A 26,575-nucleotide genomic window follows, 5' to 3' on the forward strand; every position below is an offset into this window, starting at 1 on the left:
TTGGATTCTGTTTTCTCAGTTAGGTTCATGACTTTGATCACATCATATTTGAGCTCCCCAATGGTAAAATCTTAACCAACATTTTTGAAATAGAATGTAGGTAAAGTTTTTGCCAGTCAGATATGCTATATCATTCTATGTAGTTTTGCTTTTGCTTTGGTTAAGGAGTTGTACTGGATGTAATCTGATTTCAATAAACATTCCCTTATGGGGCAGACATATTACACAGTGCCAGTTAGTTGGGGTTAACCAAGGTAGAAAGGGAAGAATTTTCCAGCTGTGTTTAAGATAAACAGAATACCTCAATTTTTATTTTTATTTATTTTATTTTATTTTTATTTTTATTATTTTGATTTTAAATAAAGGGTACTTTAAAGTTTAAGTTAGAATAATGTAACTAACAGTTGGTATGAGAGTTTTAAAAGTTCTAAAAGATCTGGGGTTTTGGGGGTGTGTTTTTTGCCAAGAACATAACAAGGACAAAGAGGGAGGAGAGACATCTCACAGTTCAAAGACAAGAACAGATAATCATATTTTGATATGTAAAGTAATAAATATAATTACCAGCTTGCCATTAGCAATGTTAACTTTTCAGAGATAGAAATAATATTCAGAATTTCATCAGGCTGTAAATAATAATCTATAAGAGTTTTCTTTCTGTTTTGCAGAGCCAATGAAAAATCTTTAGAGCAAAAAATACCAACACAAACTGTGTAAATAACCTTGTATACATCTCAAAGTCATTGTGAAATCTTAATGTCAAGAACTAAGAGCACAGGCACTCATCCAACAATTCTGTGTTCATGGACAAGTCTTTATCATCATGCAAAAATCCTTGTTGAACTCAAATTTTAATCATTTGCAGAGCTGAACACAGGATTTTTCTTCCATGAACAGCACACTTCCTTGTACCTACTGTATTCAGGATACCATCTAGTCTACCATGATACCAGCATCACAGAAGATGTGAAAAATTATTTAAAAGAATGAGACTTGGACCTTAGGTGAAATTTTAGAAGTGTATCATCCGTTTGGTAAAGGAATCTAACACATGGGAAATAATTTCCTCTTCAAAATTTCTGGAATAATCAATAAACTTACATCTGTTGCATTTCATACTACACCCATGATCCTCAAACTTGTTCAGTTGCATGTTTTGTCTGCTTGTTTTAATGTAAAGCTGGGACTTTGGTCTGACCCTCTCATTCTTGTTGCCCTTAAGCTATTTCTAGCCCCCAAAATTATTCCGGAGATTGGTATTTGACATAATTCTGCATATGTGAAGAGATACATTTTTGTGGCATAAATTTGGTAAATGACAATTTGACTGCTTTTAATTATTCGAGAGTGAAAATATGGTGCTAAGATATGTTTTAAATGCTTTGTGATGTACTCAAATTACTTAGAAATTGCTCGATTTTTTAAATTGTAAAGCCTTAGCTCTCAATAAGAATGAATTAATTTCCAGCCACTGCAGATATTTAGATTTTAAATAATTAAGTGTTTGTATATCTTATAGCATATAGAATGATTATTGATATATACAGTCAAACACCATAGTTTGATTTGTTCTGTATTTTTGGAGTGTGGCAAATGGAAAAATTAGATGCAATACTGTGACTAGGTATTTAAACACATAAAAAAGGATTCATGGGTCATGTATCTACATATGTTGTAGATTGTTCCTCCTATACGTAGATATGGATACAATTAAGTCATATAAATCACTACATATGTACATTGGCTCCATGGCTTTAAAATTAACATTTCATTCTTACATTCTCAGTAACTTTAGTAGTGTTACAGAGGGACTCTTAAATTTATTTTTCATTAACTGGTAAACATTCATAGATAGGTTGTTTGCTATCAAACCTTTTCTGTAAAGGTTTGTTTAAATAAAGATGGAAAAAAGAACATTGCTTTGTTTTATTATATACCTGCTGAAGGTAACTTTATTCTCAAGAGAGTAAGGTCAGAACATGTTAACTTCCATGAATTCAAATGCAGACAGCCATTATCCTGAAGTGTAAATATGATGGAGTAACATGAACTTCATTGCAAAAACACTTCCTGGAGCATCTGTTTAATCCACAGCCAAGTGATAAACAGCTCTCTCAGGAAGACCTGTCCCTTTGCCCAGTGGTGTCCATTAGCCACTCAGTTTTCACACCTTCCAAAACTCCTCCTTGTTTGTTCTTTAGTAGAGACTCAAGTATATGTTCATGGATAATGGAAATGTTACCTTTACAATGAGAAAACCATCAAATGCTTAGTTCAAGGGGTATTCTGAAAGATAAATTTCATTAGAACAATCAAAAAGGAGTTTGCTTGACTTCAAAATAATTAATTTAGCTTTCTTTCAAGTAAAATAGACTGGACCTTAAAAAACATGCAAATCTACAACTCTGTAGAATAAGTATATGAAAATCAGTGCTTTAGTATTAACAGCCAATTATTTTTCTGCTGACTTGCAGTGATGATAGTAGAACATGCAGAACTGTTCCCAATGTTAGGCAGTTTCACTCCTGCAAAGGTTATTGCAAACATTTTCCTTGGTTTCATTCTTTGTGGATTTACACCCTTCCCTCTAAAATTTTTGTTTTTGCGATGTTCAGTTTGACAAGAATGTTAAACTGACCTTGATTTGATCTAAAGACCACTAAAAGATTATTCATGACCAGAGTTGACCTCAAAACTCAAGATCAAGGCATAACTGCTGAGTCTCACTGTTTTTCCATTGAAAACACAAATGTTTAATGCTCTCAGCACTAAAATTTCCATTGACTATAATCTTCTCTTAGAATGTTTTCCCATAACTAAGTTATGATCTCTAAAGACTCACGTAGAAAACTGAATTGTAGGATGTGTCTTTTTATCATTCTAAAAAGATCAGTTTTTACAGATACATAGTGGACTTAAACATGTGAAATGAAGGACACTGATAATAATTCAGCAGAGCACTTAAGCAAATGCTTAATATTAAGCTTAATTATCAGTCTGTAAGTCTGAGACTTGAAGGTTTGTGACTTTCTATGTTTATGATTAAGCAAGTATTTAAGCACTCTCCCAGAGAGGGGACTAAATGCCCTTACAGTGCCAAACCTATTGCCACTTTCCAATAAGAGCAGACTTACATTGGAATGAGGTGTGGTGTCGTTGATGCTTACCCCAGATGACATTTGGTATAAGAACAGGGATATTAATTTGTTTAACCCAGTAACGTGCCTCCTACACCGAAAGAGACGTCCAGCTACCTAAATGTAGGTGACAAATGACCTTTTAGTGCCTGAGGATGTCCTGCTTAATCTCCAACAACTATTTCGAAAAGATACAAGTCTCCCATAAGTTCATATGTCATCCTGTGCCAAATAACATAAGGCCTCAAAAAAATGTCACTAGATGCCTGTGTTCAGGCACCTGCATTTCTCCCTGTTTGCCAGAGTGCTGTGGCTTGTGATGAACTGCTAGCAGTTATTTTGTTACATGTCCTCTGGACATAAGTGTCTGATCAGTCTCGTTCAGAAGAGCAGCATGGAGTTTCCTGGGGGTTTTTTTTGTTGGAAATTATTATTCTAAATCATTCTTGAAAGTGGTGGGTCAAGTAGTCAACTCCACTGCAGTGGAAAATGAAAAACGTACTCCTCAAGATTGACTGACAGGGTAAGCAAGATTTATACTTGTACTCCTATACATCAACCTTTGCTACTTACTAAATTTCTAAAGCAGCTGTTTTCAGGGGAAGAAGAGACAAATGGAAGGATCACTGATCTCATCTGCTCTGGCAGTTCCTGTGTTTTTATGTCCCCTTGCTGAACAGATGTAATGAAGCTTAAATTGTAATAATAAGATTACCCACAAATAACAAACCTATCCTATAATAGTTCCTCTTTAAGCTTCTTTTTATGCAAAAAGGGAATGAAATTTCTATTGCCCAAATTAGTGTAAAACTCATCTATCCTTTACTACATCACTTCCCACTCAGGTCAAATGACCTATTTTATGCAATTGATGACCTTCTTTCCTCTAAATAGCTGACCGCAGTTTCCAAAATAGAATGTAAATCATGCAGAACTAGACTGTGTCCCTTCCAGAGAGCTTTAGGTGACTTGGTATACCAAGGACAAAGGAATAATGTTGGGCAAAATAAGTATGAAAACTCAATCAGGGGTCAGGAGAAGTCAAAAAGCCTATCAAGAACAGCCCTGGAATCAGTTTGAAGGACAGTAAACAAAGGATATTAGCTGTAAATAGATTTTTGCTGCTTCTAACTGGCAAAACCTGCTGTTATTAGGAAAACAAAGTATCCCATCTGTTCTCCCAAAAAAGAAAGCGTTAATGAAGAATGTCCTCTTTGTATCATCTTTAGAAACTGACATCTCAGACTGAGACCTAGGTGTCAAATGGTGGTACTGGTCAAGACAAACAGGCTCAGTCCCCAAGCAAACATTCAGAAGACCTGGCACCAACCTTTGTGGATGTGAAAAAAGCTGTGGTAGTTTAGGGGGAAATGTAAGGCAATGTCCACTGCCTCCAAACTCATAGTCTACATGAAGCTGCAAAGAAATGAATTTGTTTACTTTTCATAACTCATGTTTTCTTTAGCCTCTTCTTTCTGTCATAGCCAAAGGCTTAATTCATCAAGAATGTGCTGATAGGCCAGACCAAGTAATAAAACATACAAACACACAGATTCTTCCCACCCAATGAACAAGAGGAAATGTAATTAACACACACTAGAGAAGCCGGAGTTGCTGTCATGAGGATGGTGCTTGTTCCCACTGTGAACAAGGCAAAGTCCACAGACAGTATGATCTCAGGTCTGCAGCTTCACAAAGCCTCATGGAGGGTGCTAGATGAATTGTTAAATAACAAACTTATTCACAGGGACCTCGTAATAAACTTACCCCACAGGAAATTAAAAACAATTAATTTAAGGTATGGTCCACTTGCTCACAGCTTTAACCCACAATTTGTAAGCTCATCTTTTAGTAGCGATAAAATAAAAAGATTTCATCATGCCAGGTGCAGCTATTTTCTGTGTGCAGATCATCTTTTGTAATCCTGTCATTCTGATGCCTTTTACTTTCAGAGAAATCTTGCCTGAAAAAGTACACCTGGAATTACCTTATATGTGCACAGCCCTAAGAAAATTACAATATTTCATAGTTGACATTTGAGGAAATCCTGATACTTATTCTCACAATTCCCTGAGTATCTATTGATGGCAAAATTATTCTTCACACTAATTCTTCTCTTTCGGTGTCCTGGGCAGACTTTCTCACCAGACTTTCTCAACAGTTCAGCTTACAGTCATACTGATGGTATGAGAATAGTCTTGGTAACTTAAGTCCTCGAGTCAGTTTCAAGTGAAGGAGCTGGTGTGCTGGACCATTTTCTGACTGCACCATTTTAGATCACAGACTGCCTTTTTTTCTGTAATATTTTAGGATCAGAGGATACAAAGGTTGCTTAGAGCCATTCTTATAACCTTTTCCAACAGGCTTTGCCTCTTGGTGTCACATCACAAAAATTCAGACTATGGAGTGGGAGCTGTGATTTTCACTGAGCTGTCACTATTTTCCTATGTTCAGTAACCGCAGGATGAGTTCAGGACCAGAAATATCAACTCTACTTGCTTTTACTTTACTTACCTTTACCTCCAAAAGTAAAAAGCCATGGCCATAAAATATGATATTCTGTGAGATTCTTTTACTGATCCCACTTCATGATGGCTATCTTATTTACTTTACACCTTCTGCTCACATCTTAGATCCCTCCTGTCAATTCTGTGGCTTTTATATAGTTCTGACTGTTGTTGCAGAAATGTAAAAAAACCCAACCTAACAATGCTAGCTGGGCAAATGGTTAGCTTAGAGGATTTTTTACTTATTTTTATTTGAAGAAGAGGTGAGAAAAGTACAGAGAAATAAAAAAAAAACTATTTGAGGGTGATTTATGGTATAAAGCATAGAAATGTGTAAGACCAAAGTACACTTTCTACTTTTAAAATTAATGTTTCTGAAATTAGAAACAAATCTTTCTCTTAATTATTCTGTCATTAGTGTGGAAATTACAATCCGTGTAAATGGGCTATCAGCCAAACAAGGGGAGAAAACTGTCCCACTAGGGCACATAAGAACATATTTCATTTGGGGTTGGGGTGCAAGGAGCCCACTATTGTGTCTCTGGCAAAGACCAGTGCTAAATGCTGGAAGAAAATGTACAAGAGGTGGGAGAAGCATTGGTACTTCTCCCAGTATGTCCTCCCAGCTTCAGGATAACTGTGGTGCAGGGTCTTCCTGAGTTTGTAACAGCGTTTTTCTGTAAAGTAAGCTGTGATGGGCACAGAGTAATTATATAATTTTTAGTCACTTTTTGAACTTACTTATGCTTTTTAGCACCTTCAGCAACCTGTAGTTATGGACTGTGTAAAAAACTACTTCTTTCTCTTTTGATCCCTCCTAGTTTTACCTAATCACTCTCTCTGTGAAACTCATAATTCAAAGATTGATTTCAAATGCCTCCCCTCCTTTTACCAGACTGGGAAGTTTAGGTAGCTTACTTCTATGATAACCATTCTTCACTGTTGTTATTCCTGTTGATGTCAGTTGTATCTTTTTTACTACAGATTTTAAGACAAGGAGACAGAAGCTTCACGTCCACTTACTCAGTAAGTGGACACATCAGACTTACGCCATAACATAGTCTAGTTTCCTGATTTGTTACACATCCAGATAGTTTCTAATGCTCCATTTGTCTTTTTGGCTCATGTTGGGCATTGATGTTGGGTTTTTTTCCCCCAGAAAATAACTCACAGAAAAAGTTGACTTTTTGATTCTTTTTGGAGGGGAGTGGTAATATCTAATTAAGAACCTGCATACAGTCTATGCTATGCAAGACGTACATGGTTTACATTTATTGAATTTTATCTGCCTTTTTAGCTGGCAGTTCTACCTCTTTCAGCTGGGAAAATCTGTCTGGTTACTCCCTGTTCTTTGCTTCCCATCTTTTAAACAGTATCTTATTTCTGCTTATCTTTGCAATTCATAAGAGGACTTGGTTTTTTTTCTTAACCTGTGATAGCCTAATTTCTCTAATGGTCTTTGGTGATCTGAGAGCCTTCTGGAAACCCAGGTCCACTGTATTAACCTGATCTCATGTATATGCCTCTTTGCTTCCTCAATGAACACAAGCAGTTTTTGAAGCTTTTGAAGCAACACATTGCAAGTAACATGTTGACTCTTTTCTGGTGTGTTAATTTAGCTACATGCCTACTACGTCTACCTTTATGACAGATTTTTCCAAATTTGCAAGTATAGAAATTAGGGTTACTGGGCTATAATCTATATGAGTCCCTGTTTAAGAACAAACCATTTTCTATTTTATGTGGATGGTGATTGAACTGATAGACTGTATACAACATTTCATAGCTTGGCAATGTAATATTTCAGTCCCTTTAAAGATCTTGGATGACTGTTATCTTGGCCTCGTGACTTATCACTCTTCATTTAATGAACATTTTTCTAAGCTGGTTCTGCTGCTGCTTCTGCTCGAGATGACTCCTCTGACTCATCCCCCAGAAATAACAGTTCCAGGATGGGAGCTTCCTCATGTTCCTCATAGTCAGCAGGAATGTAATGAATTAATTTAGCTCTGCTCTTATGGTCTTACCTTTTCTGAGTAAACCTTTCGCATCTTGACCATCTATTAACCCTGCAGACTGTCAGGCTTCTAGTTTCTGGTATGTTTACTTTCTAATTAATCCCTTTTGATTAATACTTTTATGCCTTTAACAAGTTGATTCTAAGAATCTGGTTTGACCTATATTATAATTGTTTTGCATTTAATTCATCAAAGTTTATATTTTCTATTTTCCTTTTAGCTTTAATACAAGATTGATTTTTTTGAAGAATAAATATTTCACAGCCACCTTTTCTCTGCTGTTTACCAATTTGTTTTCTTTTTTGTTGTTCTTTTAAAGTCCTTTTTGATATGCATCACACATTCAGTTTGAGCTCCTGATAGAATGTCTTCAAAAGATACTTCCTTGCTTCTGTAAACATTTGGCTGCCTTCCCTGTTTGCTTACATTTTTAAAAAAATCTGTGGTTCTTCATCCCGATACTGTTTCCATTTTTTAAATTAAAAACTACTCTACTGGATTTCTGTGGGTAACAAAGTTGAAGGAAATTTACTTTCACAGAGAAGCTACTGGCAAAATATCTCATTTCAACTGTATTCGTGTATCCTTAACATTATTAATTATCATCACATAAATTACTTGTAAGAGTGACACCTGACAAAAGTCTCTTGCAGAAAACATGTCATTTGGCTGAAAAATCTGTCTAGATGCCACTTGCAAAACATCTTCTAGCAAGGAACTATCTCTGTGAGCAAGGTATTACATTTTATGCAAATACCAACCCAAAGAGTTTCACAGGGTAGCTTCATAACAAATATATTGCAATAACCTAATCTTGAGGTGACAAGGTTTCAAAGACCAGTGGCAACCTCTGTACTGAAGAAGAAAAGTCAGCTTGCCAGTCATCAGCACTGATAATACCTGGCTGAGCTCCTAGTGTGAATTGTCATTAGACAGCACCTGGGTACTTCTCCAGGTTGTGAACAATTTTAGCTATGAAAGGCTTTGGTCTGTCAGTAGAGGGGCTGAAGCTACTTTTGTTATCAATTTCTTCCAACTTGTCTTCCTCTGCTCATCTTATCTGAGCTGAATCACAGTCAGGTTCTCATGTATCACATACCCCTGAGCCAGATGATACTTTCTGTGGTGAAATTTTGGGTTGAATGTCTTATCAACATATCAGTGTTGTCAGCCTTTGAGTACACATATGTTGCACATCTGACTAAATTGCTTTTTGGATTAAACTGGGTAATAAATTCAATAAAATAAAGGGAGAAACTAGCTGAGTTTCATTGCCCATAGTTTTTGTGCCTGTTGCTTTTTGCACACTGCCTACATAGGTCAGTTTACTGAGACCTTCAGGGCCTAGCACCTGTGTCAAATTCAATAAATCAAAGTCAAAAATAGGAAAACTGCTTGAGGAACACAGTAGATGATTAGTTCATTCTGGAAACTTCTATGTTGTGGGAGTAGGAGGTATGGATCTTTGTTGGAGTACAAATTTTGAATGGTAATAATGAACACAGCCATAGAATAGGATGGAAATAGGATAGTGTAAATTTTGCCCATGTAACTTCCTAAATTATTTCTTATTAAATATTTGTATCACTTTCTTGTCCTCTTATACAACTCCCCCATGAAACTGTCAACCTAAGCCACATAGGCCTTTTCACCTTTACCATACATGTGCCCATCATAAAATACTCTCTTTCTACCCTGGATACAGGTGTACTTCCTTCTGTTTCTAGCTGGACTTGACCAACCTGTTTCTCATTCAGAACTGTCCCCCAACACATTTCTTGAAGAGTCCTTCTAGTGACCCCATCCATGGCAGTTTTTGGGACTAGTACGTATTCACAATCTCTTCGAGCCTCCTGTTGTCTCTGATGTACCTGAAGTCATTCAGGGTTTCCATTTTCCTCTGGTTTTCTCTCTAACCTTTTGATGTGCTGTCTGTGTCTCAATCAGACACATCTTACCTTTTGTGTTATTCCTGCTGGTGGCAGTCCTAAATTTGCAGTCCTTGGTCCACCTTCTGTTTATTTTCTCTAAATTACTATCCAGTGAGATAGATCTGAATTATAAAAGATCCTTGTAGAGGTCTATAGACTCAGAGCAAGTGAGAAAATCTATGAAGCTGAAATGTCAGGATTCACTTTTAAAATTAATCCTGATTGTACAACCCAGTAGAACATTATACACCTACATCAAGTTTCTGAGCTTGTGCACAGTTGCTGGATAAATACTGAGAATATGCAGCTCTCTGTGTCCTTTCCTCTTGCCTTCAGGTTTCCTCCTCTTCCTTACATAGAAGCTACTCTGGGTAACAAAAAGCATTTCTGGTTCAGCTTGTCCACTGAGGACCCTCTTCATGTGTTTTCAATATAACACATAACAGATTACCCTGTTCCCAAAAAGGATAAAAGGTTTTATAAAGTACAATATAATTATATTTATAGAAACAACTAAAATAATTCACATTATACTTTTTTTTTGTCCTAAAATGAGGTAAAATATTATAGGAAAAGAAATATTTGTTCCTCTGAATCTTTCATAACCCCTGCGGGACAGTCAGAAATTTATTTGCAAATGGAAAACACATGCATTGTCAAGTAATGCCAGACAAGTTTGCTTACACAGACTTCGGAGCATTTCAAATGTTCATGTTTATAGCAAACATAGTGCTCTTCCAGTAGGGAATCTATCCTGGCATACAAACGTCATTCACTTTTAAAGCCCACAAGATCTGAAATATGACAGCTCTAAAACTTCAGGCTTTTTTAAAAGCAGGCTTGGTAAAAGACCCCGTCTTTGAAGCTGATGATGCCTATGCAGCTGGAAGACCACAGCCAACCTTACCAGAGGAGGTCTGGAAGGCAAAGTGGGACAAGGACCATTCCCCAAGTGGCATTTTGTATGACCTCATCCTGCTTCCAAGGTCTGACAGGGTTTAATAGTATGGAAGTGGCCAGACTCTGCCCGGTGGCCTCAAAGTCACTTAGTTTGCTGTAGTCAGAGCTCCTGCACTGATGCTCAGGGTGCTGCACGTGCCGGAGGTTTCCTCAGCCCATGAGATGGGGCCAGGGGTTGCCAGGGCTAGCAGGTCCCACCTGTCCAGCAAGGGCAGCTGTGGGGCATGGGGATAGGTCAGACTGAGCCAGTTGACCACAGCTGGACAGGGCTGTGGGCAACTGAAGGCTGGCCCTGCTGCAGCATTGCTGGGGCAGGGTCTTGATAGTGCCAAGATTGAGGGAAGCCTGAGGAGCTGAAAAGGGGTCCTGGGCTGTGGGCATGTTGGGGGAGGCCCCAAAAGGGTGGGCAGGGACAGCCAGGGCTGTGGGTGCCTTCATGATCGTGATACTGAGGCTTTGTTCCCCTTCTTTTAACAATTTGATTCTCTTACATACTGCTCTGTAAAATAATGAGGCTTTTTAGTATAGATGAGTGGTTACTTAAAAAGATCACTACATGACATTAAGTACCAAAAATACAGCTAGGACAAATGCCCTCAGGTTACATACAGCACTCCGCTCTTTCCCCCTTCTCCAGCCTGGAAGCAGGCATCTGTCATCCTGCCGATCCCACCTCCTCCCACAGACACCACAGGGCTATGGGGACAACAGGGTACAGTACTAATGCAGAGCAGACTTTTGTTTTTTTTCTGAACAGTTACCAAACAGGACAAATATAATCAGAGTGAACCGTACAGACAGTCTTAAAACCTAAAAACCTGCTCTGCCTATAGGGAAGTATTGTATTAGGTGTATGCTCTATTTTTTTTTCCCACTACATGGAATATTTGTAATTTGAACCTGAGGACACTCTGTACCTGTTTTCATAGCCCTGAGTGCCTCACAGGGAAGCATTTCATAAGCGTGAGCTCTATTCTTTTGAACTCCAAACATCTGCCTTAAACATCTGCTTTTAATCAAAGTGAAACCAATGCCCTCCTTCAGTGGACAATGTGGTACAGATAAAAAAGGCCGATGGTGTATTGACTGTAAAGCCCTCAGCTTTCTTATTCCCACTTCAGATCCTTTGCCAAAGAACCTTTGTTGTCATTTCAGTTTTTCAGCAACAACCCGAACTTAATGATCAAAATTTCAAGGAAAGGTTATATCCAAGTATATTCTTTAAGACTATTCTTCATCTTATTCTTCTTTTTCTACAAGCAATGTGCACATGATTCTTTGCAAGAAAAAACTAAATTTTGTTCATGCCAGATTAAAATATGTTTTATTATCTCTGAAGGGATTGGAGACTATTATTTAGTGCAGTATGTACTGGGGGGAGTTGACCACATAATTCCTGTTAACAATGAGAAATGAGTAAGCAATTCAAAGTACACCAGTTTAAAAACACTCTGAATGTCCCAAATATACATATATATGGTGCTTCCAAAGGCCACATTAGCTGAGGATATAAATAATTTCATACACATAAGTGACAGCTTTTAAAATGTTTATTTCTGCTACAAGAAGCACTTCTTGCAGTAAAACTAGGTTTCTTCCAACTCTGTTTAGCATAAATTGCTTATGCTGTTTGTATCACACAATAAACTGTTTGAAAACATCAGATTTAAATCAATGAAAATGAGAGCATGGTCTGAATAATTGCAGAGCCATTTTTACATCATTGTCCATTGAAGATGATAAACTTCAGTTTTTATTTGCCAGCAAAGAAATCATAAGCAGTCTAACTACAAAAATACATTCCCTCCAACCTTTGCATTGGTATATGAAATGCCAGTTGTTCTCTGCAATTGTCTGTTTTAATAACATGGTTTCTGATTGTCAGATATATTTACAGTTTCTTGGAAAAAAAAATCCTCAGTGAAGAATTATTATATCGGAAAAGGTAGGAATTTACTAACAAATTTTTTTCATGGGTCAGACATTTTAACATTCCTAAAAACTCTGGCCTACCTGAAATAATATACTTAGTTCTGTGCAAGAACCTAGTCAAGCACACTTTAATATTTAGATAAATTTGAGCTTTCCTGTAGTTAGAATGGGTGGGAGACCAGACAACCAGTCTCTGCCTCTGCTAGTAAACTAAACTGCTTCAAGGCATGGGTCTGATCGCTATCTCGTGGTCAATAGATTGCTGTCACCAGCATGGCCCATAGTCCACTTTGGCCAGCTAGCACCCTCCCAAGCAATGCCTGGACACAACTGAGGGTTTAGCACAGTCCAGTGACCATTCTCAACAGACAGTGTGAACACAGTTGTTCTGTAGAGTATAAAATCTGAGGCTGTACATGAGCCAGGCCAGCTGACCTCAGTGCCAGAGAGGGGTCCTTAGGCTTTTTTATTTACTACTGGAAATATAGCCCTAGAGTCTATTCTGGGCTCTGCTTCTGACCTGCTCTCTAACCCCTCTGAGCTTCAGATTCTCCTGCTCTGCATAAGGGTCAGGTTAGTGACAAATGCTTCCCACTGTCAGATACAAAACCCACTGAGTTCTAGGCAGAATTAGATCCACCTTATTTTATAAAACAGTCTGTCAAACTAATAAGTTATGTCAGCAATATGACCTTGAAGAAAGTTATAAAAATATTATTTTTATAGTATAGGAAACCTGGACAATGATGAAATTATATTGAAGACAGACTGGATAGTTTCCTGGGACATGTGTACCTAAGTGAGCCTAGTTTTTTAAAACCTTAATAATTACTATCAGATACTCCTAGTTCATAGTAGACCAAAATATATTTAAGGTAAAGCAGGACATGATTGTTAAGTATCAGTGTTTCTCACTGTCGCCAGTTGAAGACATTGCCTGTCCGGCTGCAACACTGGTACATCTTTTAACTTTCAACTTGCAATAGGTTATTCAGTATGACTGTGCACTGAGATGTGCTTCATACCCCCTTTCCTGCCACACAGAAGGAGGTGTGGGATCAGAATTCATTGTAAATCAACACGTATGACAACTTCCAAACCTTATCTGGAAATTTTTAGGGAGAGCGCTAGTTGGTTCAGGCAAAAAGTAGGCCAAGGACCATTCAACAGCTCCATATAGACAATTGACTTTTAGCTCCTGTTCGAGTGCTCTGGCACTTTTATTTTACTAGTATGGATAGGTCCATTACGTGCAATGAATCACAGAAATGTTATATTTGTTTCTTAGCTTCAAAAGCCATACTGATGTATCACAAAGTTAATTCTCCGCTCTTGTAATAATAGTGTTTCTGACAAGCCTCATAGACATAACTAATTTGCTGCATTATCAATAATTTCAAGATCTTTATCATGTTTGGTGTCTCTGCAACAGAGAAATTGTGTTAGTGAAAGTTTCTGATGTTTTGCTTTTCTGAATTCAAATGGACTTTCTTCAGCTCAGTCCACAGTTTTAGAGTTGTAGTTAGCTGGCTTGTAGTTGGTAAATAGAAAAAGAAAAAACAGAAACAAAAATGTATTCTGCTATATTGAAATGTTATCATCTCCTAATGATTAGCTGGAAATATAATTATTTCTGTTTCCTATAAGGTGGGAAAGACTACTGATAGATAATCAGTTTTATGCACTGAGTTTTGCCCACAAGACTTGATTCTTTTTAATTTGATGCTGAGCTGGTGTCAGAAGATAGATGAGATCAGTGGAAAAACTCCAGTTAACATTAATAGACTTTAGTCTGTAAGGTCAAACACTGGCCTCACTGTTCCCTTTTACCATTGTTGCCAATTGAACCAAGAGTTCACGCTTAAGCCCTGCTTGCTCCCATGGGGTTACTGATGTCCTGCTAGAATCTGGTGGAAGTGGCTTTCTCTCAACTGTGGCTTCCAGGGATATGATAGAATCAATTCTAGATTAATAAACTAGGCAGTTTTGGTAGTTTTACGGAAGCTGTATGTTTCTCCAACTACTCCAGCATTATTTTTAGATACTTGCCCTTCTGTTTTTTACATTAATCTTTTATCTGGTTGGTTGACTGTTACCTTATTTTGACTCTTCTATCCTCTCCATTGCTGAGTCGTGAAGGCCGGCTTGAAAGGTAGTGCCAGTCCGACTGTGGCTCAGGATGTGATCAGCTATTACTTGCAAATGAGTCAGCAGTGTTGACTATGGAACACTGGGTGAAAACACATTGTTTTCTTTTTTCCCTTTCTCTTGTTGCTACACACAGAAAGAAAAAGGAGAGCTGATTCAGTCACTGTGGTTTGAAATTTGACAATGACAAGAGATAATGCAGATTGCCTTTTATGTTGTGCTCTGTCCTAGAGCGTGATTGCCATTATGGAAAAGTCCTATAAAAGGCTAATGAAACTCAGTAGCTATAGATCATTATTTTAGACTCTGTTTTCAGAATTACTTCTGCAGAAATACATTTCAATTCTGTAGACCTTTATGGCTTTATCCTCTTAAAATTCTGTCCCTATTACATTTCCAGGTTCTAATCTTTTGAAGATCAATTGAAATGTTCTACAGACTTTTTCTTATATCTATCATACAGATCAGTTCACTAGAAAGAAATCGGTCCAAAATACGAAGAACCTGCAATTTCAGGTGACAATGGAAACTGATAAATGAAGTTTACATTTTCCAGTTCATTTTGTAAGTATCCACTCTGAATTCATTCAGTATCTTTATTGCCTCTATTACTGCAACAACTTGATGTTTCACTATATATATATATATATATTTAAAGTTATGCTAAGAAGAAAGTGAGCCATAGGAAAAAGGAGAATTAAAGTGAGTTTCCTGGATGCTGTTCATACTTGTTTGAGCTTCTAGAGTTCCTTCGTCATTTCTTTAACTGAAAAAAAAAAAAAAAAAAGCAAGGAGCACAGAGATGTGAAACACCACCTTCCCTCCTTATCCCCTACTCCTATATTCCTGTCCAGAGTGCAAGCTTTGGGGAAGGGGAAGTCTCACACAGAGGTAATTATTTTGTCTTAAGTTAGTTCCCAAAGGGCATATCATTTTGAAACAACAATAGCTCAAAGGATAATTAGTGGACCTGAATCTGATCTCACTTATTTATGTGTACACCCAGAACAATTCCCTTAAAGTCCACAGAGTTTCAGTGAATTCAGTAATTATCTAAATTATTAGATAATCTAGCTTTTACTGGGGAAGGTTTCTAAAAACTCAAGGCAATCTATTTTAAAAGAGAGCAGAAAGACATTATTTCTCCTCAGTTCATGAAACCTGAATGAGATGTCCTCTTTTTCTCCCTGCTGCACAATATTGAAACTTGGTGACACAAGTAAAGTAGTTTTGTAATTCAGAGACAATATGTGATATTAATATTTTATGCAGAAGACAGTCCAGATACAATTTCCCATTAGAGGATTGCACATGAAGGCAAATGTATCCTTCTTTTCCAGTTATAATTTTTATTAGGCTTTGAAGAAAATCCAAGTACAAACGTGTTAAACAATAACAATTCTAGCATAGCAGAATAAATATTCTTGACAACGACCTTGCAGTTACATGCTTGTTGTTTATGTCTTCAGCATCTTGTGTTGCATCACACTGTCGTCCTATCACAATCAGCCAATTTGCAATAGGCTTTGCTGTCATGTGTCTAATAGCAACAAACACTGAAGTGAGCAACAGAACCATGGCCACACAGTGATCACCTCCTCTTTTTCCATCATTGCATTTCTAATCCCACTTCAGAGGGCATAAAATGATCCCAAGGAAGTGCTCAATGTCTTACCATCTTTCGAACTATCCTATAGCGTCTTGATTGTTAACTTTTTTAGGGGTTAACAAACTGTATTTTGGGGACTGAAGACACTTTCCACTTCCATAGAAAGGATTTTGGGTTTTGATATCCTTCTTTCCTCTGATTTTTCTTGTTGTTTGTGCTGAACTTAGATTATTTTCTTTCTATCCTTTTAAAATTAGGAGTGGATAAAAATAACACGCAAAGTTGCAAGGGACAAGGTCAAGGAAGCTCTTTCTCTTTAGATTAAATATTTCACTTCATTTGGATAAAGGCTGCGCAATGTGCTTTTTTATTGATGAGCTGTCAGTGATCAGGCAAAACAGATGTACTCGTGCTATTTGTGTGTTTGAAAGAAAGCAAGCAGAGCTGTTGCACTGGATTCATTCAGAGAAGTAAAATCTTGACAGAAGACTTGTAAATGTCTGAAGATTCCTGTTGTGGGCAAGCACTTTTCATATTCCCTCCTCATACAGGAAGAAAAAAACACCTTTCTCTTGGTTATTATTGCAATAAAGTCTACCTGAAAAACTGGGAGGCATTTCCCAGGGCATTTTCAGAAATTTCGTTACTCTTGTTGAAATAGTCTGTAGTAAGAATGACAGACGAGAATAGACTTGATTTAAAATATTTTGAGCTGAAACTAGAAATTCAAAGCTCTTAACTTTAGGGCCCTACTTCATATCTAGTTTTCATGCCTGCCTATCCCAAGGTAGTGGAGGGGGAATAGAGCAAACAAAATAATTGAATGAAACAGTTTTATTTGCATCCCTAATGTTTTCACAGAGAACAGATAATATTTTGTTTCATTTAACCCAAGCAGGTGAAGGTTGTACTAGGAACATGGCAGTTAAGGGATAGGTTACAGATGTTACTTTTGGCCTTAGGTAATATTTTACACAGAGTTGGAGAATTTAAGTCAAGTAACTTAAATGAGAAATTAACCTTTTTTATTCCTACTTTTAATTTATTATTCTCCACATTCGATGTGTAAGGATGTCTTCCTCTGAGTGGCATTTATCTGTGCGCAGAGGCCAGCAAAATTTGGTAAAGCGCTCAGCTCTTATTGTAATGCTTTATAATGCAAGCACCATCAATTTTGAATGGAGTGAACCAGATATGATACAGAGAGGGAATGTGAAGTTGCAGGGCTGCCATCCTGATGTGTGATCAGGAACAAGGCATGCAATAAGAACAGCTACAGTCCCTTTTGTTCTCCATGTAAACACATATCAGTCAGTCCTAGCAACTATATGAAGCGTGAAATTTAGTTTTTCCGCCATTCCACAGTCACAGTTAATGTGAAAGCCTTATTTACCCAAATGACAAAATATTGTTGCTGGTCTCTCACTACATAGTTTGGCGGTTTTTTTTATTTATTTTATTTTCTAATGGAGAAAGAACTCAAAGAAATTTCAAGAGAGTGAGACGGAAACATCTTTTTTCAAACACATATATGTATAAACATGCTTCATATGTTCACACCATGTGAACAAACAAGCATCTCTACCACTCTTTGCAGAAAACAAAAACTGTCCAGTTACAGTTAAAGGGAGTAAATCTCATTAATTCTAAGTAATTAAAACACTTTTTTTTTCCAGAATTCATTCCTCTTCCAGTGATATGGTTTGTCATTAACTTATGCAGAAAAATTGGTTCTTAAATGGTTGTTAAAAGGTCTCATTAGCATTGTTTTTAAAATCGAAAACCACTGCTCTTTTCTAAACCACGCGCCCCATGGATCTTTGGGGGAAAATGTCCACATTTTTAACCTGTAGTGGTTCAGAATTATGGCAACTACAGTTTTCCTTCAGAAGTACTGGTTTCTGAGTCAATGCTTTTGGGAATATATTGTTTCAAAGTAGTTCATGGGATATAATTTTCAAAGGGATGTATGAAAACCATACACTTCCGATTAACATTAATGGGGAGTTGTGTGGCTAAGCACAGCTTTGAACATTCTGGTTAGGAGTTTATATCTTAGTGAGCTGCATATGGTTTCCCCACGCTAAGCAGATGGTGTTTTTATAGATTGCAGACGAGCCCTGCTGTGGATCAGCAGACACCATGTTGAATGTTTCTCTCTACTATGTATTTCATAGGTAACTCCGTTAGGAGAGAGAGACCTTTTCTCTATTAACTCTCATATTTCATAGGTTTAGCTTATTAATTATACAGTACAGCTATCTGTTATAATACAAGAAACTTCCTCATGCAAAATCAAAACAGTTCCTTGCTCACAGTAACTCTATCATGCACTGCCAAGTAGCCTAAATTGCTATTGTGTGGCATTCTTATCAGACTTGCAAACCACTGTGGAAAGTGCTCAGTTAGCTTTAGTCACTAATTGCATTCTCAGTGAAAGATTTTACTGTTTGTTTGTGCCCCAGGTGATAAATGATGATACAGCATTACATAATTACAGCACGCATCACTTGAAACTGGGCATGGAATAATGGGAAACCATGCGAAGCCGAGTGGAAAGATGATAATGTCAATGTGATAAGATAGTACAAAAAATTATTGCTTGAATAAGTGTATACAATGAATTGACATTCACATTTGCTAGACATGAGCTGGAAGCTGTTATGAGTAAGCCCTTAACTACCTCAACTATGTCACGTAACATGGTATATTAGACTTAATAGTATTAATTATCTATTCTTGCCTGCTAGATATCTAAACAAATAATCTTTTTGAAATATTACTTAATCAATATTTCTTTTTCTTTTTGAGGATCACTAAAATGCAATATGTGCACTGCAGAAAGGCAACTCATCTCCTGGTTAGGCGACCATTTACATGATTAGGATAACAATCACCACTAGAAGGATTCCATGGGACTTTAAAAAAAAAAAATCACCAGATCTTCTTTCTCCTGCAGGTGTTCAAAGAATCCAACTTATTTTATTCCAGATATTAGTCTTGCCAACTAATTGTTTTTATAACAATAGCTTATGCAGAGCGTGGGAAACTGGGCTTTTACATTTTCACTGCCTGTGTCCTGATTCAGAACACAGCAGAGATCCAAGATATGTAATAACACGCTGGTATTATAATGAATAAACTACAAGCTCAGTAATACATGATAATGCATAACATAGAACTGAATTTAATACCTGATATTTTTACCGCTGCATGCAAGGGGACAACAGTGGTACAGCTTTGCAAGAAGAAAAATTTTAAAGAATACAGTTTTCTGCTCTGACCATCTTTTGCTTACTGGTCCACAGGGATAAAGTTGGTTGTCATTTAAAGTGCTTACAAACTCTCCAAAAGTGATAGAGCTGCACGCAGTTTACCTCCAACACCAGAACTAGTTCAGCTTTTCTAATTTGCTGGAATGACAGAAAAAAATGGACAGAATAGCTTCACCAGTCTGGTGTTCCTTTATGTTGGAAATCAATTAGAGTCTTTGTATTAGAATCAGTGACCTCTGGATCAATCTCCAAAGATGACATTTCTACAAATCATCCCAAGCAAACTAAATCATGACTCTGGATCAGAACATCACTGAGGTCAGGATTTAAAATTTGGCTTTGTAGTGGAATCGTAGCTCGTATCTAATCATATATCCCATCTTAAAAATGTGACTTTCATTGGTAAAACATTTGTATTAGTCACATCTGGAAAAACAAAATTTTCACCCACCAAGTAGTAGTGGTCTTATGATTTTATGCATTATATTAGATTCAGAAAGTGTCATTGTTTTAATAACCTTTTGTTCTCCTAAAATTGCAATCTTTCATTTTATGCATCAATGAAAAGTATCACAGCCAAAATACGCTTTTCAGAATGTTCTTTTTTATAGGTCAGAAAATGTTATTGGAAATTTTATCAAAACATAAATTTTTATCACATATTTTACCCAGAAATATTGCTGAGAATTATCTTGAGCACATAAGTAATATAAACACCATTTTTTTTCACTGGCATTTTTTGTTATGCAGCTTCTCTAGAAATCAGATCTCTTGAAAGACCACTGTGAAATGGAACACTCAGTATTCAAAAAGCAGAAAGAATGTAACACTGCAAAATAAAATGTTTAATTTGCTAGACAAAATTTTCATCTACATTTTTAATTCTTAGATCTTGCCTAATCTACAAGAAAAAAAATCAACCAATGGGAAGTTTGCCTTTTTAAATTTTTGCAAACTGAGAAGTTAAAATATCTTATTGCCTCAAACTGATAATTCTACTCATAGCCCAAAGAAGAATAAACTCTAATACCCAAAGAAAAAAATAATCAGAAAATCTTCAGCTTGTTTCCGTATTCATTCAATTTATTGTAGGTGTCACTAGTAGGCAAAGATAAGTGAGCTGGTACAATATCTTTCCTAGCCATTAATACAATATTCATGTTTGTGACACCCTTTTAAAATAGCACTATGTTAATATATAGTTATGAAGGTAGTTAATGATATGATCAACATAACTTTTTTTTTTTCTTCAGGCCACAAAAGCCTCAGAAATTAGGCAATATGATCCTAATATAACAAGATACTCAGTTACAGTCTTATTTTGTCATTTGTTCAGTTTAGTTTACATTAATAAATCTCTTAAAATAAGGAGGTACATATTTTTGAAACTTATTCCTAGTAAAATGGACCTTGCATCTCCTTCATGTTCATTCATATAAGCTAACTTTCCAAACTAATTTTTGGCTTTGGCATCTGATAATGAACAGATTGCTTTGTGGTAGACAGTATCTCTGATAAACAATGAAGAAATGGACAAGAAGATGCTACTATCAAATTCTGAATATGAAACAGCAGCTAGAGGTCTAGAGTCTGGAGAGGTTTAGCCAGTTATGTTGATTAAAGCACCTCTAACAAAACCAGTGTCACTGATGTACACAGATCTTTGCTCCTTTGGGAACATCTGTCTTTCAGAAGAAAAGCATAGCAGGTTAAAACTCCTAATTAATTCTCTTCCTTATATTCACATGGTAAGCTCTCCTACAACTCTGGTGGAACTTTCCTAATTATTTCCCACAGTTACCCTATTGTTCCTTATTCAGACAAACATCTTTCTTTTATTGTTTGTTAACGGGGCATTTCCTGCAGGCACATTATAAAAGATCAGACAAAATTATGTATCCTGCATAGAATACTCATTGGATGTGTTAGACTGAGCATGAATAAAGTTCAGTGCAAACAAAGATTTAAAAACTGAAATAGCTAAGATGCCATTGGGAAACACTTGGCCATCAGTGGAAAAATTTGAAATGCCAAAAGTGTATCTATTCATCTTGCAACACACAGACAACATGCAGTTGGAGCAGTATGGAATATTTTCTTTCTAATCCTTAAAATTAAATCAGACAGTTCAATGGTTGAATGGTTTGTTCTCTGACTGGGCAACAGAAATTTAGATTATTCACTGTGGGAAGGGACTTCTTTCCTCAATTCACCCTGACAGCTCAGTGATGCAAAAACATATTTCCAATGGGGGACCAAACAGTTTACAGGTAAATTATGCAAAACAGATGAAGTATACTCTACTGTCAGTCCCTTACTTTGTATTTATTGCTCTGTGTGGATGAAAGCTGAACCAAAACAATTGTTTGGAATTATAGTAAATCTGCTTCTTAGTATGACAATATGCAATAGTTGTTTTTATGACTTCCATATGATTTGGAGGTGAATACCAGCTTTAGTTATTGCATTTATACATTAATACACAAGGAGTAACTTCTAACAGTGGAAGAATTTGACTGATCATTTAAGTCCCAAAATCCAGCTGCTCAGTACACTGGGCAGTACACTTTGTAGTCATACCCAAAAAGTAAATTATAGAGCGACTCTATAAATACCACATCTATAAAAATCGTTTCAACAGCTGGTGCCATCTTAGGGTTTTACCTGGAAATGTTGTAGCACGGTGGCTTAAAAACCACTTAGGGCAGAAGACATTTCATTACTGGTTTTATAAAACGTTTCAATAAAAATATTGTGGCTTTCTGTTTAAACATCTCATGCAGAGCAGTGAAACCAAAGATAACAATGTTGAGTTCCTGGTGAGAGACAGGAAGCGAAAAATCAACACTAAATAGAATTGGGAGAAAACTGGTTTTATTGTCCAGACAGACACAAAATGTAAACAAATAGTTTAAATTGTGGAGTGCATATCAGATAGTAGAACATGTTTTTATTTGATACTATTCTGTACTGATTAACACAATGATCTTTTAACATACTCTTTTTCCAGTATTTCTTTTTACAACCATTAACACCTCAGGACTAAGAAGTCCCTTTTTCAAATGTTTTGTTTTGTCAAAGGTGATAGATCTGATGCAGTCCCACAAATATTTTACCTCCTGATCTTTAGAACAGTAATGTTATTGTTTACGCAAACCTTAAAGTTAAGCCTTGGCATTAGAGAGTAACACAGATCTATCCCATCCCAGAAAGCTGGTGCCTGGAGGTACACATTCCTTATTAACTAGTTGAAAGTTATGTGAAATTAGTCAACTTTGCCAAATAACATTCAAAAACAAAGCACCCTATTTTTTCAAATGCCCATGCCATAGTGTTTAAAAAAGAATAACTCAGGGGTTCTTCATGACTCAGCAGTGAGAAGAAAAGCTGGCACAGAAAAACTTGTCCTCTTTCCTAACAAATTCTTTATTTCCAGTTTCTGTAGGACACACAGTTTCAGTGGATTTCAGTGGAAGTTTAATCAGTGAGCAGTTCTGACAGGGTGTTTCTTGACACAAAATGCCAGTTAATTGGGACTGAAGTGTTAGTATTAGGGATGCTCATCACTAGATTTAGATATGTGGTCTAATCTAACCCACTTGTCCTTACATCTTCCTACCCTGTGCTCAGATGAGTTAGGTTTTGGAGCCTGTCTCCTTCCGATGCAGTTTATTTTCATACAGTGAAACAGCTTTATCAGAAGGGAGTGAAAAAGTTACACTGTGGTATAACCAAGTGCTTATCATCTTGCCCCAGCTGTCAGGGAGGCAGAGAATGGCTCAATCCCTCTTTGAAACTGGCAAAGTAGAAGATATGCCTTTCTATTTTGAAGTGGGTGCTTTCAAGTAGTTTGAAACCTTCAACTCTAGTTTTCATGAAAGACTCCATCATGCCTAAGGTTCTTCTTCATGCAGATATTGTACCTTCTCAATTCTTCAGCAGAAGCCGATACCTCTTTGCTTGCCCATACATATTTGTTTCTGCACTTACTGCTCTGCCATCAGACTGATAAGTAAGCAAATTCTTACTACACCGATCTCCTTCCAATCTGCTCCCAAACAATCTCATTTAACATGCTTATATATTATCAGCTTTTATTTTTATTTAATTCTGAATCTATGCAGCATCACCCCAGAACAATGAAGCTCTCCTGGATCTAGGAGTGCTGGGAACTGCTATACATTTTCATCTCACCTAGTTGTTACCTCTACAAAAGAGCCGTGATATGAAAACAGTACCTTGTTCAGGCATCAAACTAGTAAGTTTCTGTCTGTCCCATGGGACTACTCTGCACCTGCCATACTGTCTATTTTAACCTAGACAATCCTGATTCAATCTCAGCTGTTACTGGGTCAACTCTCGGCTGTGCTCAAACTTCTGACATTTTCATCAGTAGTTACTCCCTATGTAACTAAGTCTTGATTCTAAAAATGAAGATAATATATAATCCTTTATATATCCAAGTTTTTGGTGCTTTTAACTAGGTTCAGGCAATGAGAGGCAGTCACTGAGCTCATCTGGGCTCTTTATTTCAAATAAGAAAGTTGAGCAGAAGGTACTGGAATGTTTTTTAGTGTCTGCTACTGCAAGAAAATGGATGCACAGCAGGTTGTTCCTGATGCTAGTGAACTCAAGAAGATGGGAACAATCTACACTAATAAGTTTTAGCATGTCCAGGAATACTTCCCTGCATTGAAATGATATATACTCATGTACATGAAATGCTAAATTCTTCTGTGACACAAATCTATCCTCTTTGTGCTAATATTTTCCCAGTACAATTTCCTTTATTTGAAGTCAGAACACAGCAGGGGCAGTCCCCAATATGAAATGTGTACAACATCACCCTGTTCTGGGAGTTAAGACAGCTTCCACTAGCAGAAATACAGGCGATTCCATGACTGTTGACCTCATTGCTGTGTAACACTTCTAGTCTTTATTAGAACACATGTAGCTATATTTACTGCAGCTATATGAACTGTAAAAGGAAAAAATTATGTTATGCAAAAATCAGAGACAGAACTACACCTGTCTTTTGTGTTGACTGAGATATGGGAAGGGAGAATAGAAAAGAATAAGTCCAAGACTTAAGACCTCCCAGCAAATCTTGCTTCCCATCTACAAGAAATTCTGAGCAAGGAGCAATGTACATTGATTCATCTACTGTCATAAAATTACAGAATCATAGAATAATTTTTATTGGAAGGAACCTGTGAAATTACCTGATCGAATTCCACAATGAAAGCAGGGGCAACTTAGATGAGGTAGCTCAGGGCTTTGTCCAGCCAATTTTTGAATATTTGCAGTGATGGAGATTCCAGAACCTCACTAGACAATGGTTCAAATAAATATTTGACCATCCTCATAGTGATTTTTTTTTCTTCTAAATGTAATTTCCCTTGTTGCAACTTGTGTCCACTGCCTCTCATCCTTTCACTGTGCACCTCTGAGAAGAGTTTGATTCCATCATGTCTCACACTCTCCCAGTTGAAGATAGCAAGAAGATCTACCCTGAGCCTTTTCTTCCTAACTTTGAACAAACCCGGCTCTCTCAGCCCCATCATGTATGTCATGTGATCCAGCCCCCAAATTATCCTCTGCATATGCTCCAGTATTTCAGTGCTGCTTTTTTTTTTTTTTTTTTACTGAGAAGCTCTAAACAGAATCACATAAAGAATGGCTGAGGTTGTAAGCCACCTCTGGAGATGGTGTAGTCAAACTCCCTGCTCACCTAGAACAGGTTTCTCAGGCCATGTCCAGTCAGGGTTCGAATAAGTCCAAGGATGGAGATACCACAACCTTTCTTGGCAACCTCTTCTGCATAGTAAAAAATCTTTTTCTTATGTTTAAAGGGAATTTCTTGTATTTTAATCTGTGCCAACTGCCTCTTTACCTTCCACTGGGCACTACTGAGAAGAAATGTCTCTCTATCTTCTTTACCATCATATATCGGGTACTCATACACATTGATCAGATCCATTGGAGTCTTCTCTTCTCCCATCTAAACAATCCCATCTCTCTCAATGTCTCTTCATATATGAGGTGCTCCACCCAGTCCCTTAAACATCTTTAAAACCCTTCTCTTTTTGGAGATTGGACTTTTTCCAATATGCCCATGTCACTTTTGCACTGGGGAGCCCAGAATTGGACCCAGAACTTCAGATGTGTTTTGCCAGTGCTTAGTAGAGGGACAGGATCACTTTACTTGCTGGTGATGCCCTTCCTAATGCAGCCCGAGATGCTGTTGGCTGCCTCTGCCACAAGGGCGCATTGCTGGCTCATGGTCAACTTGTTGTCCACGAGGACCCTCAAGGCCTTTTCTGCAAAGCTTCTTTCTAGTCTGTCTGTCCCCAGACTGTGCTGCTATATGAGGTTATTCCTCTCCAGCTGAAGGACTTTGCATTTCCTGTTGTTGAATTGCATGAGATTCCTGTCAGCCTATTCATTTCTTCAACCTGTTTGAGGTTCCTCTGAATTGCAGACCTGCCCTCCTGTGCATTTACCATTTCCCCCAATTTGATATAATCCATGAATGTTCTGAGGGTACATATTGAGCAATCTGCAAATACTATAAGCAACCACTCCCTTTCTTGGAAGTCTGTAGTTTGATATTGTCTATAGCTACCAAGGGCCAGAGGCAACACAGGTGGGTCACAACTTAACATTAAGTGGGTCATAAAGAAGTATAGGTAGGTAACTCTTAATCACTTTTGTCACTTCCCTGTTTAATTTTAATGTTCCTCAAGAGATTGACATTAGAGATTTTGCCCCTGCACATGTCAATAATGTTCAGTGCTGACAGGTAGAGATTGCAGACTCAGCACCCAAGTTTGATCAGTATCTACAAACTACGTGCTATTCTGCCATGTCTCATGTAGGACTTGATCCAACACTGTCTTCTGGAGAAGGATCCCTACAGATAACATTGCCACTATCACTTTACATGAGCATATCAGAAGAAACGATGATGTTACCTGTCCTGTCTATATAATAACCCCATGGTCATGTCAGTCACCTCTGAGAAGAGGGTCTGGGGTTCTGCACCCACATTACCCAGA

This window comes from Strix uralensis, chromosome 3, assembly GCF_047716275.1.
Source record: "Strix uralensis isolate ZFMK-TIS-50842 chromosome 3, bStrUra1, whole genome shotgun sequence".
In the NCBI taxonomy this organism is placed as follows: domain Eukaryota; kingdom Metazoa; phylum Chordata; class Aves; order Strigiformes; family Strigidae; genus Strix; species Strix uralensis.